Raw genomic sequence first — 15,262 nt, 5'->3', positions numbered from 1 at the left:
GACACATAGGTATTCAATAAATGCCTATCGTCTTGATAGTTGATCAGTTTGCATACTGAAAAATTTGAGAATCATTACTAAGAAGTGAAAATTAAGGGGGGATCAGATAGTTGCTGTGAAAAAAAATTAAAGTCTCATTACATGAGTGATTAGACTTTGTTTTGTTCCAGTAGGCAAAATCAACATCAGTGGGTGGAAGTTACAAGGTACGTATAGGTTCAGTAATAGAAATTGGTTTCTTATGATTAAACCATTTGAAAATAGAAGCAGTTTCTTTTCAGGAGAAATTTTAAACCAGGGACAACAGAATGATGTGGGATGTGACAGAAAGGGATTCCTGCTTGCTATAGAATAAGTGACTTAAGGTGGTACAGTGGAAAGTATTTAATTTGCAGCCATAATATCTGAGTTTGAATCCTGCTTTTGCCACTTCCTACTTATGTGACTATGAATGAATAATTTGACCTTCCTGGGCTTCATTTATAAAATCAAGAAGTTGGAAGAAATGGCCTCTTAGTTTCCATGTGACCCTAGATCTAGATTGCTATAATCCTTTCAATTCTAAATTCAGTCATATGGATTTCACATCCCCTTCCTCCCTGCCCTCCCTACTGTAAGCAATGCCTGTTCCAAACCATCCTATAAATAGCCATTCAAAGAAATTTCCTCAGACAACATTTTCATAAAGTGATTTCTCTAAGACCCTACAGTTATACCTTGTGGTTTATATTAAATCCAGACTTGTCAGCTTAGAACCTGACCCTCTACCAGCTGACTTTCTCACCAAACTTATTTTTAAAAATTCCTATCCAACACAAACTCTCAGCTCTAGCAAAAATAAATTTAATTGCTTTCCTTCACTTAGGATGTTTATTTGCTTTTTTGATGTGTTTTGGCTTTTTTTTAAATTAAGAATTCCATAGCTTTGCATTTACCAAGTCTCTTCTGTGCTAATCTGTCACTTGCTTCCTTCAATTCTTGGATGAAAACTCAGATCCTTCAAATTAATCTCCCCTATAATCTCATGATAACCCTTAACTGCCTGGCCATGCCTTTCCCATGAAAATCTGTACTCACTCATGTATGCTTCTATAATGGTATTATCCATAAATTCTTGAATCATGCTTTGTCTCTCTGTCTAAATTGGAATTCCTTCATGGAAGTCACCGTAACTTCTTTGTCCTCATTCTCCTATAAACGTCCTCTCTTGCCATCTCAAATCTCCTAAAAATAATCATTTTATTAAATGTAAATTTACTTTGCTTTCTTCCTTATTCCCCATCTCAAATGCTTTTAAATGCTTTCCAGAAGGTATGTTCATTTATAGATAACGTTTTTATCAATGAGAACTGAAAGCATTCTTTTTGCAAGTCTATTGTTGGATCTTGTGAGTTGAGAGAGTTAGAAGACTTTAGACTTCCATAACTATCACACATTTGCATTTTGGAATGCAGCACAGAAATCATATTTCCTGCTTTAATTCATGCAGATGGAGTTGGTGCCAGGTGATCAACAGCCCCCTCTCGTCTCTTGGCAGACACTTTTAGTGGGTTGGAGAGAACAGTCGCACCACACAGAGTCTGAGTATGTAGAATGTGACTAGAACACTAACAGATTTGAGGGTCACATCACTCCTAGGGATTGGCATAGAAAGCTGGATGGGAGCTTTTTTTTTCCTTCTTAGCAATGGAGGACATCCAGAATGAGGAACAAGGATCATTGATTTTTAAAGAGAAATCTGGAGAAAAGGAATTTCTGGAATGTTATTTGAGGTGACAAGAGTTTCAAAGGCAGCTGGCAGCATTTCCTGCAGATAGGAATTATTTCCTTTTTACCTTGTAATTTTTCAGATTTCCATGACCCCAAATTATAAGCCAATCTGCCAAATTGGTTAGAGAAGTTATGCAAACACCAATAGTCTTAACTGGGTTGCACTTAATGGTAGGAGCCATTTAATTAGACTATCACCCAGCAAGCTAATTTAAACCTAATAATCCCCCAAAGCGTTGACTATGCTTAATAGGAATAGTAATTCTGCTGAGAGGGGATAATTTTGGTCATGTACTGGTCTTTGTATATATCTGATTGAGTCCATTTAAGTGCCTAGGATCATCCTTCAGCTTTTTCTGAGATGTTTTGCATACTGAAAACATTGAAAAACTTTCCATTGACTTCTCATATCCACGGCAGGCCCTTTGGAACAAAAGTTAGATTGAGCAGGGGCAGTAAATTAAACATTAAAAAGTTAAAAGGAATGACATCCCTGAATAAGAGCTCAAATCGAGCTTTCTTAAGAGAAGGGTTTCCTGGTCTCCTGACCTCACCTCTGCATAGCTGACAGATTGTTGAGCTGAGTAATGTAAAATTAATCAGATTGATGTTCACTTTATTGGGCCCCAATCCCTGTTCTGCAGTGTAGCATTTGTATATGTAGAGTCCAGGTCAGAAACTAACCCCTAGTGTTTAATTTGTTATTAATATTTCCATGCAAAGCATATGTTCAGGTCTCTATGCTTTAAACTCTCTGAGGAAAAAAATTAAGAAATTTTGATATAATAATCTATTCTATGAAAAAGAGCCATCACACACATGACTTTCAAAAATCATTGAGTTTGGAATACTGTTGTGCCATAAGAAGCAATGATCAGGCTGATTTTTTTTAAACTTGGAAAGAACTACATGAGATAATGAACGGTGAAATGAGTAGAACCAAGAGAACATTATACACAGCTACAGAATTAGTGCTGGAAGAATAAACTCTGAATGTTATCTCCAGAAAGTGAACTAAAGGTGAAACATGAAAGACTTAATTTGTATGAACATTATATAAACATCATCTCCTGGACAATACCTTCTGGAATTCTGGGACATGTTTTGTTCTGTAGAAATGAAGAAAAGTAAGCTAAACTTATAAAGGATTTCTGATTTTATTTATGTGCAATCTTCTTTTCCTTTGTATATGGAAATCCTTGCTTTATTTGGTTTTATAAAATTTTGAATTTAAAAAATAAAAAATAAACCATTCTGCTAACCAAATTCACTTTAGGGAAAAGGATAAAATATCCTCATTTGGCCCCTACTTTGATTGCTGACCACAGCAAATTTAAATGATCAAATCATACATTTGCAACCATAGAGTTTAAAAAAGAAACTGCTTAATAGAAGTAAATTTTATTGTTGTTGTTCAGTTGTTTCTATTGTGTCCAACTCTTCATAACTCCATTTGGGGTTTTCTTGGCAAAGATACTGGAGTGGTTTGCCATTTCCTTCTCTAGCTCATTTTACAGATAAGGAAACAGAGGCAAACAGAGTTAAGTGACGTGCTCAGGCCTAGACAGTAAGTGTCCAAGACCAGATTTGAAATCAGGTCTTCTTGACTCCAGTCTGGTGTTCTATTTGCTGTGACACTTAGCTGCCCTAAAAGCAAGCTTTACCATCCAACTATTTCATTGGTAGCAAAGAGGTTCACCTTTGGTAGGTAGATTTATTTTATCATTCTAGTAAAAGAAAACCAAAATACATATATTAGTAGCAAGCCAGTCATAGTTGCCATGGAGCATTCTTGTACCTCATGCAACACTTCCATCCACAGGAATACCTAACCTTGTTATACTGTACCTAAGATCTTCAATGACTTACCGTTCCCTCCTTATAATTTTTCAGTTTTGGTCTTTATAATCAAGAGACATCTAACAACTTTTTAAAAGTCAGAGGGAATCTTCTTGGCACCTTTCAAATAACACTATGTAATCAGCTTTCTCATCTTCCTACTCAGAAGGCTGGCTCCAGAAGCAATATTGTTAACTCTTTCCTCATAAGACTGTACTGGCTGGTTGCTTTCACAGTCTTAAACTGTTTCTTCAAATTAATCTAATAGACAGTTAACCAATCAATCAGTCAAACAATGAAGATATATTAAAGACTTACTATATGTCTGGCACTGTGCTAAGTTATGGAGATATAAAGGGAAAAGGATATTTAGACCCAACCCTCAAGGAACTTAACTTCTAATGGGGGAGATGATCTGTATATAAATAGATAAAAGAGTCCCAGTTGTTGATTTCATATCAAATTTCTAGTCTAGCAAGAAATTTAAATATATTTAAGTAAATTAATTAGAGAAGAAGTAAAAATAAGGGAGAAAAGATTATTTCTTTTTTCAAGGCAATATTGTGTAAATACAAGGGTAGACCTGCCTCATAGCCTCCTCCAAGCACTCTATCTCTTTGTTCACAGTATAGTTCCCAACTTGGACAAATTCAATCAATCAGCAAGCATTTACTGAGCACCTACTATATGACAAGCAGAGTGCTAAGTGCTGGGATACAAAGGCAAAAATGAAACAGTTCTTGTCCGCAAGGAGCTTCTATTTTATTGAAACCAAAAATCATTACTCTACATTTTATTATCTTTTTTTTTCAACAATGTGTGAGCTTTAATTTTGTAGATAGATGGTTTCATGCATTGTTAATAATAATTCACTTGGTGATCATACTTTTAGTAATAAGCCTACTCAAACTTAGCTAGGTAGTTCTAAAAAAAACAACTAGAATCCACGGCTTTACTTTAGTCTTACATAAAGCCTTTTGTAATTTGTGTCAGTTCTTGTTTTCCTCTGGACCAGCTTTCAAGAATGAATGAAAGAGAAGATGGCGAGGTGGACACTTTCTAGCTGTGTGACCCTGGGCAAGTCACTTAACCCCCATTGCCTAGCCTTTACCATTCTTCTGCCTTGGAACCAATAAATAGTATTGATTCTAAGAAAGAAGGTAAGGACTAAAAAAATGAATGAATGCATAAATGAATGGATGGATGGATAAATGAATGTGAATGAAAATATATTTAACACTTTATTATGAGCTAAAATTGGGATACAAATATAAATGGGAAAATGGTCCCTGCCTTCAATCCATATAGTCTAATTATATGATTAATACATTATAGAGTAGATGGGGAATGAGGTATGGAGGTGACTTCATCTTCACCACGTGAATATCTTCTTCACACTGGAATAAAGCATCAGAGTAGACTTCTGTAACATAGAATAGTTAAACCAATAACACCTGAGAATTTGGGACCATCCTCTTACCTATTTGAATGAGGGAAAATAATAGAAAGAATAAAGCCACCTCTAAGCATGGTTGAAGTAAGACATATCTTTTTGACTAATCTTTCAGGGACATTACCATGAACTGTGAATTTGTTATGCTAATTAAATTGCTGCTGTTCTAAGTGTGACATTTTAAAACACCTGTTTAGTGTATTTGTTATGTTGAAAATGTAAAAATAGCCCTTTGATGTAAAGCATTTATGAGGCATCCATATGTCCTTATGCCCATATGGTATTGTAAATTTTTTAAAGTACTTTATTCCTATTGGTAAAAGAAATAGTTTCTTAAATCACAAGGGATCACTTATTTTGGCTACCATTGTTCAGTCAACTAGCAGGTGCTGATGCTCTCTCTCAGTGAACTATGATTTTATATGCTGTTGATTATAGCAACAGTAATCCATTCAGAATCAACCATGCTTTTTTTCTGTGATGACCATACAAATTTATTAAGCTTAACCACCCTCTATTTTATGGTAGAAATTAAAACATGTTAATGACTGGTAACTATTTTCCTATTTTTAAATAGGAGACTCAGTAACCATAATGTTGAAGTAGAATTTAAAATTTAAATTATCATTTATTGATTCTCTCCTACCCAAAATTCATTATAAAGCAGTCATTATAAATGCTGAAGAATAGGAAATCTACAGAATAACTGTTTATGTAAAAGATCAGAATCTTTGAGCGAGAAGGGCTAGATTTCACTTAGTGAAAACCCATGATTCTATAGATAAGGAAAATAGAGAAATGAATTGGTATACCTGAGATCACCCAAATGGCAGGACTCAGGCTGGAAGCCTGATTCTAAAGCCAGAAATCCTTCTTCACCTCATTGCCTCTCAGGTTTCAGTTCATTTAATGAATATTTAGATAAATAGGTAGATAGGCAGACACATACATACATACATGGATACACAAATAGATGATAGATTACAGAGATAGATAAATGGATGAATGAATGAATGAATGAATGAATGAATGAAACATTTAAAAAGTGCTTATTACTATGTACTAAGTGCTGGGAATACAAAAACAAAGAAACAAACAAAAGATGGCCCCTACTCTTAAGTAGCTTACATTCTAATGAGAGAAGACACTTAAAAGAGAACTTGAACAAGAATAGTGGGGAAGGGAAAAAGCTTTTGAAGTGGAGCAAATCAATGCTTGAGCAGATGAGAGAATGAATTGAAACTGCACTGAACAGTAGGGCTAAGACATCTTAAGATACAGAGATCCTAAGAAGGATCTTACCAATAAGCAAGAAGGTCTCAGAGTGGAGTCATCCTTAGCTTGCTAGGGAAGCTGGTGGGAGAGGTGGAACAGATAGCACAGTGAGCTGGAAGTGAAAATTTCAGGTTTTCTTTTTCCATAATTAACTAATATTTTTGTTTCCCCATAATTGTTTCCATAATTGTCATATTTCTGTAGAAATACTTCAGATTTTCCCTTTATTCTTGTCAAGTCTCCATAAGGACTGCTTCTTTTTCTATATAATAAATGCTTTATTTTTCCAAATTACACATCAATGTAATTTTAAAATATTCACTTTCTGACATTTTATAATCCATCTTTTCTCCCTCTTTCTCATTGTTCCCTCCTCTGCAAGAAAGCAGGCAATATGATAATGATCATACTTATATTATTATGCAATAAATATTTTCATATTCACCATGTTGTGAAAGAAGATTCATATTTCCTACAATAGAGAAAAGTTAGTGAGAGGAAATAAAGTAAAGAATGTTATGTTTCAATTGGCATTCAGACTCAGTCTGTTCCTTCTATAGCAGTAGATAATTTTGCCATAAGTCTCTTGGAGTTGTCTGGGATCCTTGCCTTGCTGATAAGTTATCATTCATAGTTGATCATCATACATTCTTGTAACTGAGTACAACATTCTCCTTCTTCTGCTCACTTCACTTTGCATCACTTCATAAAAGTCTTTCTAGGTTTTTTAGTGATAATCTTGTTTGTTATTTCTTATGGCACAACAGTATTCCATTACAAGCATATACCACAACTTGTTCAGCCATTCTCCAACTGATAGACATCCCTTCAGTTTCTAGTCTTTGCCCCCACAAAAAGAACTGCTATAAATATTTTTGTTCAGGTAGTTTCTTTTCCCCTATATTTATTCTCTTTGGGATACAGAACTAGTAGCGGTATTTCTGGGGCATATAAAAGACCATTTCTAAAAATTATAACTTGTGAATAAAATAAGAAGATCTACCCAAAAATATTGTCTTTAAAGGCAACATCGTATATCTTTTGTCTCATTTGTCTTGTACAATTTTAATTGTAGTATAAGAAAAAACGGCCCCGATAAGATGAATGCATGTTTAACTTTAAACTTTTTCTAAACTCAAGTTATTCTTTGTTGAAGATTGTCTGAATATATTATATATAGCACGCACACACACATACACACATATAAACAGGGTATCCTGAAAATCTTAGTGCAATTTTAAGATTTAAAAGCTTATTATTATTTAAGCTTATTATTTTATATAAGATTATGTTTTAGACATAAGCTATATATGTGCTATCATAACATAAGCTTATAAACACACTAAAATTTTAGGGATATCCTGTTTATCCATACACTCATATACACACATTTTGGGAAGTAGGATGACCAGATTAAGGCAAAATTATGAACTAGATGAAATTTTTTTTGCTTCACTTTTCTACTCCTTTCCAAAAGGTTAATGCCCTCCAATGTCTTCAGACTGTTCATTCGAATGTACTTCAGTAAAATTTATTACTTATGTTTCAGAACGTACATATTTCAGTGGATTTGTCATCTTCCCATTGTTGATTTTTTTTCCTCATGGTGATGATCTCATAGTCTTCACAATAAATACTTGAATAATGAGGTACTCTGCCAAGGCAAGCCAAGAATGAAGCAGAATGAATGACTAGTATCCAGATCATAGCCATTTTCATTGTTTTCAGCCATGAGGAAGTGAGGAAATTTCTCTTTTACCATAAATTCTTGTGACAAATAAATATATTAAACTGTATATCAGAATTCAGACCACTTAAAATGACAGGTATGACAGGCATCAGAAATGTGGGATTAGGGAGGGAACTACATAAGTACAGATAAATCGAGACAATTAGGTTAGAAAATTATATGAGGAAAATGTGCTCCATAGCTAGAAGCCTAATCTGAAGTGTGTTTTGGTTCCCCACTCCTACCCAGTCTTCATCAGTCTATTTTTCTTTGAGGCAAGAGGGACCTAAGCCATCAAGATGAATGTTCATATCCTTCCTCCCATTACATAGAACTCACAGGTGTGTCAGTAATATTTAGAAGAGTAAATTTGGGTCCTAGGCCTTCATAGGTGCCTCTGTTAGAGATCTTTGCTTAAATTCTGAGTCTTCTGGCTAACATTTCAGAAAAGATTCCTTTGCAATTATGTAATAACTATGTAAGTAGATCTTGAGTAGCAAGAGAGAACTTATTTTCGTATCCTATCTCATAAGGAGATGCATGGCTAATATTTATATGATCACCCCTTTTATAAATAAGTAGGATTTTCAATTACCAGAGCCTGAATTAGTCTAACATAATGATGTTTTAAAGGAGTTAATACTACTTCCAGAACTATCCTATGGAGGAAATTGCTTGCATAGCATTATTTGAAGGATGCCAGGAAAATCCACTCTGACCAAAAATATCTCCCCAGCTGGCCTGCTGTGGTGCCTGAAATTACCACCACTAGTCACTCCCTTGGGTTCACTGGAACACATTCAGTACATTAATCAAGGTTTTACTGTAATGCTTTTGGCAGAGAGCATCCATCCCAATGATATGGAAAAGTGGCTAGAAATACTGACTTCTAAAGCGAAGCCAAAATATAAGTTCCTGTGATAATGATGGTAATAATCCATCACCAGAATTTTTTTTGTCCATAGTATAGAATAAGAAATAATGTTTGTGGGGAATTAGAAACTAAGTGGCCATGAGGAATTAATATATATTCTTCTATTCCCACCTTATTACCAGGCATTAATTGTGGCACTAAGAAGAATCTGGCTCTGTGAATCATTGTTTTCTAATAAGATACCATAAATACATGTTGATGAGTTTACTAGAGGAAGATGTCCTGTTTTTATTATTAATTATTCAAGAGGCTTCATGAAAGAGTAGAAAGAGAATTAACTCTGAATTCAGAGGACATAGGTTCAAATCTTATCTGTGACATTCCTGTGTGATGTTGAACAAGACACTTAACATTTCAAGGTCTGAATTGCAACTGATTAAAATGAAGGAGTTGGACTATATGGAGTTTGAGATCCCTTCGGGTACCAAATCAACCTATAACACGGGATAAAATAAAATGGGATTTGAATTTGACCTGTGATTTCCTTGTTGAAGGGAACTCTTAATAAGGAAACTTATTTGGCCAACTATAGATTGATGTGTTCTCTGCAATTTAGATTTTTAAGGGTTGTCTGAGTCACTGAAAGTTCACTTTGATTTGTTCAGGGTCACATAGTAATTATGTGTTAGAGGTGGACCCAGTTCTTCCTGATACCAAGAATGGGTCCTCTACATACAATGTCATGCTGCCTCCCCTGGATAAATACTTGGCATAAAATGATAGTTAAAATGTAAGGGGAATTTTGGGTTCTATTATATCTGTATTTGATTTTTTCTTCTTTCAAATAAAGATGGGGGGAAAGAACCACAAAATAGATTGAATGCAGGTGCATTTCAGTCTAACTGCCCGCCAATATGAGAGGGAAAAAATGGAAACAATACTCCTAAATTGAACAAGACAATCATCTCTGCATGGGGCTGAACAGAGCAGCCATTTAATTCCCAGGAATAAATTTCCCCCCGAGTAGAGGCAATTTGGAAGGACAGTCAGTGTATCAAGAAGAGTGTGCCCTGACATTTTTCTATTTTGATTAGTTTTGTCCTCATCACCTTTCTTAACCATTCCTAGATCAGCATGTACATTGGCTGGAACACTGAGTTTGCAAGGACCTTTTATAATAACCTTTAAGAGTTACTCTTTTGGCAATTTTCTTTTAAAAATTGTGATTTTGTTTTACTAGCCCAATGAAACAAAAGGCCAGGGCATCATCTGTTAAATTCAGGGTCTATAAACAATTTAGATGATTGAATGAAAAATTATCGTTTTTCCTTTCCTGAATAGACATTTTTAGAAGGAAAAGGCAAAATTTAAAAAAAAAATTGCTTCTCTCCATTTTACCCTGAATATGGCTGATAGAGCAGGTGCCAAAACCTGGGTTGGACTTTCTGGTATGGATGATAGTTTCTTAGTTGCAAAATTAGCCTTATAAAGTTCTTCAGGTAAACATTTCATTAGAACAATCTATTCTTTTTATGTAAAAGAGAAGATACCAGTCAAAATCTTAGCCTTATAAAAAACCCAATCTAATGTAGCTACTGTAATCACAGTACAAAGTAACATTGTATTGAAAAGGACTTACCCCAAATTCTGTGGCCATCCCATCATTTCTACTAAAATATTTGCAAGAAAAGTGACACTCAATATGCATTTATATATTCAATAATATAGTTAGATAAAATGCAATAGTACTCTTGTCTATCTTACGATTCCTCAAAAGATGAGTCTTAAGCTGATCTTTAGATAAAATGAGATTTGGTAAACAGAAAAAACCCAGAGATTCATAGGAATATCAAAGCAAATGAAGAAGTCTTTCTGACTCTAACCTTTTTTAAAAATAGAGACAGCAACAATGAAAAAAGTCATAAAATGATTGATGTCAAAAGTAACTTATAGATATAGCTTCCAATCTCACAATTTCAGTAATTTGTCCACGTCAAAACAACTAATTAATTGGAGAACAAAAAGAATCCATGTTTCATGGCTTCCTTAACAGTGTGTTTTCCATGAAAATAGCAATATAGAATGAGGTAGATATATGGAAACCTTTAAACATGAATGTTGGCAATAATGACATATATTTAATTGTGCTTTAAATTTTGCAAAGTACTGTATGTGCATTTATAAATATTTTGAGGACTACCTGTATCTTAGCAAAGAGTTTGATAAAGCCTCTCATGCTAGTACTTTGAAAAAGATGCAAAGGTTTGAAACTATGCCCAAAGGGCTTTAAAAAACTGTCTGCCCTTCAATCCAGTCATACCACTGCTGGCTTTATACCCCAGAGAGATCATAAGGAAAAAGACTTGTATAAAAATATTTATAGCAACGCTCTTTGTGGTGGCAAAAAACTGGAAAATGAGGGGATGTTCTTCAATTGGGGAATGGCTGAACAAATTGTGGTATCTGATGATAATGGAATATTGTTATGCTGAAAAGAATAATGAACTGGAGGAATTCCATGTGAACTGGAAAGACCTCCAGGAACTGTTGCAGAGTGAAAGGAGCAGAGCCAGAAGAACATTGTACACAGAGGCTGATACACTGTGGTAAAATCGAACATAACAGACTTTTATACTAGCAGCAATGCAATGATCCAGGACAATTCTGAGGGACTTATGGAAAAGAACACTATCCACATCCAGAGAAAGAACTGTGGTAGCAAAAACACAGAAGAAAATCAATTGCTTGATCACATGGGTTGATGGGGATATGAATTGGAATGTAGACTCTAAACGATCACCCTGGTGCAATGATGGGCAAACTATGGCCCGCGGGTCAGATGTGACTCCCTGAAATGTTCTATCTGGCTGTGCGACATTATTTCTAATCTGATGAATACATTGAGTAGGATACAATACAATGAAACTTCGAAAGAGTTGCCTTAGAAACAGACTGACAGATGACCATTTCCTTTCCTTTGGCCCCCCCTTTAAAAAGTTTGCCCATCACTGCCCTAAGTGCAGTTATCAATAATATAGAAATATTGATCAATGATACATGTAAAACCCAGTGGAATTGCTCATTGGCTATGGGGGGGGGTTTGAGGGGAGGGAAAGAACATGAATCATGTAACCATGGGGAAATATTCTTAATTAAGTAATTAATTAGCATTTTCAATTAAAAAAACAAAGAGATGCAAAGGTATGGGCCCACAAAAATATAGTAGATATACTCTGAAGTGATTGACTGGAAAGACTAAAATAGTGGCAATTAATGGTTTAATGTAAACTTGGAGAGAAAGAACTATTCCTGTTCCTGAATTATTTACAATTTTTACCAATGATGAAGGCTTAGATAATATGCTGACTAAATTTTCCTCCCTCTGATTATTGATGGAGGTTGAACATCAGAGAGCTCCTCTCCATTAAAGAAGGGGGCTTAGGGCAGCCACCTCATCATTTCCCATTTGGCTATTCCTCTACACTTCATCATTTTCTCCAGAGATTCATTTTCTTGTAAAAGCAGATCAATTCTAAATATCACACATACTTAGGTTGCCCCAAGGCCCCAGAGCCCCTCTTATTCTCTGATTCAAAATTCCATAGAACGTTGGCATGAATCCAAATAAAATTGAATAGGAATAAATCTGTGTGGGTATGGGGAGAGTTCATTGATTACTTCATCCTTGCTTAATAGTAGTTACTTTTATTAGAGGAAGAATTCTTCTTTTTTTTAAACATTTATTAATATTCATTTTTAACCTATTTACATACTTTATGCCCCTACTTTCCCCTTCACCCCTTGCTCTCCTCCCATCCATGGCTGACGCACATTTCCACTGGTTGTAACATGTGTCCTTGTTCAGGGCCTATTTCCATATTGTTGTTAGTTGCATTGGTGTGGTAGTTTCCAGTCCACATCCCCAATCATGTCCACCTCATCCCCTGCATTCAAGCAATTGTTTATCTTCTCTGTTTCCTCTCCTGCAGTTCTTCCTCTGAATGTGGGTAGTGTTCTTTACCATAAATCCCTCAGAGCTGTCTTGTGTCATTGCATTGTGGAAGAATTCTTCTTGATTGAATCAATCAGAACTTGCTATGAAACAAGTCCTGGAAATCTCCTTAATAGTAGGAAGCTTGATCTTATTGGGGGAAAGACTTGGTCATTCTCTAAGGAGTTATTTTGAAAGCAAAAACTACGTGAGAACCAGAAAATTTTTCCAAGGTCTACCAATGAAGAGAAAGAAGTAGAGACATTAAGAGCTGAGCCTGAAAAAAAGAGTCAGCATAAAGATAATCTATAAAAAAGAAGAAAAGAAAACAAGACCGAGCTGTTGAAGAAAAGGGAGTGATCAAGGAGGGTCATCAGTTTTATTAGCATCTAAAAGCAGAAGACTCAGGCTGATACCACTAGCTGTATGCACTTCCTCAAGGACTAAAAGAATGCCCAAAGAAAGAACTGCTCTTTCCCAAGTTTCTTCTCCTAGTGCCAATCTGTTAAGAGATTCTCTTTTACATTTTTTCTCAACCACAGAAACCAGGGGCTAGCTCTAGATAAAAAATATAAATTAAGACAGAAAGCCAAACTTCCATATCAATTTTTATATTTTTCCTGATTAGCGACTCCAAGCAATTGTGACCATACTCCTAAGTAGGTGAACAGTTGATAAGAGTGCTTTCCCTGAAATCAGGAACACCTGAAGTCAAATCCACACTCTGACAGTTACTACCAATAAGAGCCTGGACAAATATGTTTTTGCCTCACTTTCCTCATCTGTAAAATAGGGATACTAAAAGTACTTAGATCCCAGGGTTATTTTGAGGATCAAATTAGATAATGTTTGTAAAATGCTTAGCATGGTGCCTGGCACATAGCAGATGGTACAAAAATTTTAGTTTGTGGTAGGAGAAGTAATTAATATTAGTTTAAAGTAAACACCATAAAGTAACAAAGGAATATATTGCCTCTAGGATAAAAAAGTAATTTTTATAAGAGAAAATTATGGTCATCAAACCAAAAAAAAAAAAAAGATCAAACCCATTAGCCCAAGAAGAGAGAGACATATCTAGACAGCAGTTCACCAGAAAAATATCTGAAGGCTTAGTATTAATACTATTAAATAAATATGGGATATACCAGACAAGAAAGTGAATATAATTTTAGGCTACAGTAAGTGAGGAATAACTTCCAAATATGAAGATGTGATAATCCCATTGTACTCTGTCCTAGTCAGGCCACAATTGGAATATGATGTTTCATTCTGGGGACAACATTTAGGAATGAAACTGATAAGATGGAGATTGTCCAGAGAAGGCTAACCAGGCTGGTGAAAGGCCTCAAACTCCTGCCATATGAAAAACTTTTGAAAGAAATTAGATTGATTAACCAGGAAACAGAAGACTTTGGGGCCACATCATAGTTGTTTTAAGTAATTCAAGAAGTGTCTTAAGGAGTATACCTTAGACATCCTATTTGGCTTTAAATGGCAGAATTTGGAATAGAGCCAATTCCAACTTAATATATGGAAATAGATAACTCCTAATAAGAGAGAGCACAGAGTAAAACGGGCTATCTTAAAAAGATTGGAGGTTTTGAGAATTTCAAAGTCTTGATAGCCATTTATAAAAGATATTGTAGAGGGAATTTTTCCCCATTTTAACTAGGAACTGGTCAATAAGGAATAGTTCTGGGACTGTACACTTATGGTGAGCCTGCTTCTGGAAGTGTGTGATGAATTATATTACAATATGGAAGAGTCTACATCTCTACTTCAGAACATGTTCAGATAAGATATTCTGCGACTGTTTCTGTATATTTACAGCATGGAAGAAAAGATCTGTTGGCTGTCTGAGGAGGCAGAACTGAGAGTTCATGTAAAAGGCCCCACTGGAGACCCTCACTGTCTTTCCTTCCTTCAGGCCATGGGTTTGTTTGAGCTCTGGAGGGCTGGTGAACAGGAAAGAGTTTACCATATAGTCTATAGATTGGAGACTTCCAAGGCAAACCTGTTTTTTAGGATGTAGCTCCCTCTTCCTTGAATTTTACCTTTCTCTCTTTGTTTTTGCTTCTATCTCTCCTCAGTATCTCCAAAGTCTCCCTACATGCACAAAGTGTCACAAGATTATTTTTTCAGAAACAACCACAATGGGGCATCTAGGCAGTTCAGTGGAAAGAGTGCAAGGTCTAGAGTAAGAAGGACCTAGATTCAAATTTGGCCTTAGATATTGCTTAGCTATATGACCCTGGGCAATTCACTTAATGCCAATTGCCTAGTTCTTGCCTTGTCTTAAAATTCATGCTAAAACAGAAAGTAGGAATTAAA

At 35.3% G+C, this 15,262-nt stretch overlaps 1 protein-coding gene across 1 annotated transcript in view; it reads left to right on the top strand.

Annotated features, from left to right (window-relative positions):
- PRKN (parkin RBR E3 ubiquitin protein ligase) overlaps positions 1-15,262 on the top strand; it is a 1,541,099-nt gene that overhangs the window by 1,035,489 nt on the left and 490,348 nt on the right. The window lies entirely within an intron of this gene.

The sequence above is a fragment of the Gracilinanus agilis genome, chromosome 4 (assembly GCF_016433145.1).
Source record: "Gracilinanus agilis isolate LMUSP501 chromosome 4, AgileGrace, whole genome shotgun sequence".
Lineage (NCBI taxonomy): Eukaryota > Metazoa > Chordata > Mammalia > Didelphimorphia > Didelphidae > Gracilinanus > Gracilinanus agilis.
Note: the sequence above shows the minus strand (reverse complement) of the source record. Positions and strands in the feature narration are given on the sequence as shown.